Source organism: Malania oleifera, chromosome 1 (genome assembly GCF_029873635.1).
Source record: "Malania oleifera isolate guangnan ecotype guangnan chromosome 1, ASM2987363v1, whole genome shotgun sequence".
Classification (NCBI taxonomy): Eukaryota; Viridiplantae; Streptophyta; class Magnoliopsida; order Santalales; family Ximeniaceae; genus Malania; species Malania oleifera.
This window is the reverse complement of record NC_080417.1, coordinates 66,484,697-66,489,696: the sequence shown is the minus strand read 5'-3', so window position 1 is coordinate 66,489,696 and position 5,000 is coordinate 66,484,697. Positions and strand designations below refer to the sequence as shown.

Here is a 5,000-nt window from a genome sequence, read left to right as displayed (position 1 = left end):
TGCCTCAAACTTCCATGGCCTAATTGGCCATAGTCCCTCTAAGAAGCTGACCATGAAGGGTCACCTCCACATAGCTAGTTAGCAAGCTGAGCTCTCGTTCGTTAACAGAATTAGCCAGACAAATCGCTCCACCAACTAAGAACGGCCATGCACCACCACCCATAGAATCAAGAAAGGGCTCTCAGTAGTCAAGTCAAGTTAGAGAGAGAAGCTCTCACCCCTCTCTAGGGAGAGGCGCTTGGCTTTGGCGTGGCTACTGCTCTCTTGTGTGATTCCGAGTGATTCTTGGCTGATTTGGAGTTATTGTGTTAAATCGAAGGTGAATTGGAACTTGCTTTGGTTCGATTTCATCTTGGATTTAAGTTGTGAATGTTATCAGGCAGTGGGATTTCAGATTTCTGATCTCCCGCTTACTACGGAGTTTGAAATTTGAACTGCTCGATTGATGGCTGGGAGTTCGAAATCTTGGGTTCAGGTGGTCGGGAATAAGGATGAGAGGAATGGATTGATCGAGGATGCCCAAAGATTCATTGTGGCAAAAGGGGGAAGAAGAGGACTATGGGCGGACAAGAAAGATTCTGAAATAATGGCCGAGTATGAGAGGCTTGAAGAATTAACTTTGAAGAGATTCTTGGAGTCGAGGGGATCCCTTCCAGCTACCACGCTCTTAAACAAGATCAAATCCATCTCAGAGATGTATACAAACCTAGGAGATGGAAACAAAGAGTCGGGAATGTCAGATGGAGACTGTAGCACTGACCAAAGGGATTTGAATGTTTGAAGTGAGGAACGTCTTGGCTCGACTAGAAACAGGGAACCAGTGGAAGGAGGTTTAAAGGAAAATGGAAAAGGTAAGGAACAACTCTAGGGAGATCTAGAAGTGTCGGAATCAGAAAGTGATGAACAGGAAGCTGTTGGTGAACCCTCAGGGGAAATAACAAAGGAAATTCCTAAGGAGAATGCTCAGGATGTGCGAACAATTGTAAGAAATAATAAGAGAGTTCCGTGGTCTGATCTATTTGCGAACAATAGAAAACCTAGTTCCTGTACAGCCATTCCTAAATTCCAAACAGATGGAAATGGTGCTAGATTGGAGGAAGATGACCTAACAAGCCCTGAAGAGACATATAAAAACTGTCTAGTTGGGTATTTTGTTGGAACACCCCCTGGAAGAGATGCAATCAGATCTATAGTGAATTCCTGGAAGGCAAAGATGAATTACATCAAGCATGAGGATGGATGGGTGGTATTTAAATTTCAAGACAACAATGAACTTGAGGAAGTCATGCAAAAAGCTCCATATACTTATCGTGGCAGGACTCTTTATATGAAAAAGATGCCAAAGCACTTTCAATTTGGTAAAGAACACAGATCCATTTTGCCAGTTTGGGTACAACTTAAAAATTTGCCGATGGAGATGTGGAATCCAGTGGCATTGGGAAAGATTACTTCTGAACTGGGAAATCCTGTTTGTGCAGATAAACTAACTATGATGCAAGCAAGAATTTCGTATGCAAGAGTTCTGGTTGAGGTCAATGTTGCTGGTGAAATTAAAGACTCTGTTAGGGTTTTCCTTCCAGAGAACGAAGAAATGATACAAGAGTTTGTTTATGAAAACCTTCTCAGCTTCTGCTCCCACTACAAACATGTGGGGCATTCGGTGAACCACTGTGGTCTCAGGAAAATGAAGGTTGAAGCTGGTAAACTGAAGGAAAAAGTAAATGAATTGCCTGAATCTGGAAATAATAATGTGAACCTGCAGAGTAGCGCACAGGGACAAAAGGTTAAAGGAAAAGAAAAGATCGGCTTTAATGACAATTTGGGTGTAAATTCAGGGGAGTGTTTGAGTAGGAGTACTCCTGGCCCCACCTATGACTTTGACCCAATCCAGAAAGAAAGTTTGGTAAGGAATACCTATGGGGACACCAGTGGAAACTGTAGTAATATGGCTTGTGATCTTTTTCCTGAAGTGGTAGTTGATTACCCCTATGATAAACCAGATATGATGGAGAAGGTCAATTCTGATACAATATGTACTCAATCTAAAAGCAGGGAGGTTCAAAAGGATGAGAGTCATGTTGATAGAACTGAGAATGTACCTGTAAGCAATGGGAATCATATTATTTGCAATACTAGTACTGGGGATTCTCCTGGCCAACAGGTTGTCTGTGGTTTAGTGGCTCCTGGTATTTCCAAAACCAGTGGCCCTGGCCAATCTAGCAAAGGAGTTTACTCTGGTACTGGTATGACAAAGAAAAAGGGTAATAGTAAGAAAGGTGGGGCGAACAACCAGAAGAATGTCAATGGGGGTCCTGCACCCCCTTACATGAAATGAAGATTGGTATGTGGAACATCAGAGGCTTTAATATGCCTCTGAAGAAAAAAGGGGTTGAAGACCTCATAAGAAAGAATAATCTGGATTTAATGGGGATTTTGGAAACAAAGTTGTCTATTGAAAGTTTGGGAAAGATGATGGAGATGAAATTCTTTACTTGGGAACAAGTTAATAATTTTGATATGCATGATGCTGGGAGAATTCTAATTTTGTGGAATCCGAACAAAGTGGAGCTACTAGTACATCATAAATGTGAACAAGCTATTCACTGCTTTGTTAAATGTAAAGTATCCTGGAATGAATGTCTGATAAGCTTTATTTATGGTTTTAACACTATTGTTGCTAGAAGAGATCTGTGGAGGGACATCATACTTACGAGTTCTGGTATTGCTTGTCCCTGGATGCTAGCAGGAGATTTCAACTGTGTCCTAAATAATGAGGAGAAGAAAAATGGGGTTCCTGTTACTGCATATGATGTTGAGGATATTAGTGATTGTTTTAATATGGTTAGGTTGACTGATTTAAAATCATCAGGTAGCCTACTCACATGGACAAATGGTCGTGTCTGGTGTAAACTGGATAGGGTGATGGTTAATCAGGCTTGGTTTGAAAAGGATTGGGTCTCTCAAGTCCTTTTCCAATTCCCTGGTACCCTATCTAATCATTCTGTGGCTCTGATATTGATCTTTGATGAATTTAAGGCAGGTAAACTCCCCTTTCAATTTCTTAATATGTGGACATCACATCCTGAGTTCCAGGAAACTGTCAGCGAAAGTTGGCAAAGGTCTTTTGAGGGATACAAACAATATAATTTTGTTATGAAATTGCAAGCCCTGAAAAAGCCATTGAAAACCCTGAATGCTTTACATTTCTCTCATATATCTGTCCGCACTGAGAATGCTTATGCTGATTTGATATAAAGCCAAAGAAAACTACATGATGACCCAACATCTGATGTATTACAAAAGGAAATGCACATGAAGAAAGAAATTGCTGTCAGACTTGAAAGGGCAAACAGAATGTTTGTTTCCCAGATGACTAAATATAACTTTTTGAAGCATTGTGATAGGAACTCTGCATTCTTCCATGCACTGTTAAAGAGGAATAAAGCCAGGAATCATATTTCTTCTATAATGAATGAGAATGGAGAGTATACGAACTCATATGATCAGGTCGCTGCTGGATTTGTTAACTACTATGCTCAACTTTTGGGTACAGGTGAAAATTTTGAGAAGTTGAATCCTCGAGTTATTAGGGAGGGTGCTATTCTAAATGAAGAAAGAAGAAAAGATCTGATGAGGCCTATCACTGAGGAGGAAATAAAAGTTGCCGTGTTCAGCATAGGGGATGATAAAGCCCCTGGCCCTGATGGCTATTCAGCAGGGTTCTTTAAGAAGTCCTGGAGTACAATTGGCCATGACCTTTGCCTTTCAGTTATGGATTTTTTCCAAAGTGGCAAGCTGCTAAAGCAGATCAATCACACCAATGTGGCCCTAATTCCTAAGTCAGTCCATGCTTCCACAGTAGGGGATTATCGCCCAATCTCTTGCTGTAATGTTCTGTATAAGGTTATTGCAAAATTGCTTGCTGGTAGGATCACTCGCTGCCTTGAGGATCTGATCCCTGCTCAAGGTGCCTTTGTTAGAGGGAGAATCATGGTGGAAAATATTTATTTGATTCAGGAGCTAATGAGAGGCTATGGCAGGAAAAGGGTATCTCCCAGATGTTTACTGAAATTCGACTTGAGAAAGGCTTATGATTGTGTCTCGTGGGAGTTCCTGAAAGACATGCTGGTTCACCTTAACTTTCTGGATCAAATGATTGGTTGGATTATGGAATGTGTTTCGACTACATCATTTTCTCTCTCGATTAATGGAAGGCTAAATGGCTTCTTTTATGGCAGAAAGGGGCTTAGACAAGGAGACCCGTTATCCCCCCTGCTCTTGGTCATTTGTATGGAGTACTTATCAAGGCTCTTAAACACTTTGGTGGGAAATTTTAGATTTAATTCACCCTAAATGTAAACCATTAAAGCTCACTCACCTATTGTTTACGGATGATCTGATGCTGCTCTCGAAGGGTGATGAAGTCTCAATTAAGTTCCTGACAGATTGTTTGAATAAGTTCTTCCAATGCTCTGGATTATCAGCAAATATATTGAAGTCAAACATGTATCATGCTGGTATGAAGCGACAGGTACTGGAAAACATTTTGAATCTTACAGGTATGGAAGAAGGAAAATTTCCTTTCAAATATTTGGGGGTTCCTCTACTGACTTCTAAACTGAATGCTGGCCACTATAAACCATTGGTGGATCGAATTGCTAGGCTGTTTAAAGGATGGCCTGATCATACTCTGTCCTATGCTGGCAGGCTTGAAATTATAAACTCGATCATACAAGGTATTGAATGCTTTTGGCTTGCTATATTTCCTATCCCATTAAATATCATGAATCAAGTAATTAAGCTCTGCAGAGTTTTTCTTTGGGGTGGTCGGAAGACGCCCTTGGTGGCTTGGAATGAAGTTTGTAAACCTAAGGATGAAGGTGGGTTGGGTGTCTTTGATCTTAAGACCTGGAACAAAGCGCTATTGACAAAAGCTCTATGGAACATCCATGCTAAGAAGGATAGTCTATGGGCGAAATGGATTCATCAATACTATCTGG

General features: G+C 40.8%; 1 pseudogene; it reads left to right on the top strand.

Moving 5' to 3' along the window:
* The window catches only part of LOC131166876 (uncharacterized), a 17,943-nt pseudogene that overhangs the window by 11,255 nt on the left and 1,688 nt on the right, over window positions 1–5,000 (top strand).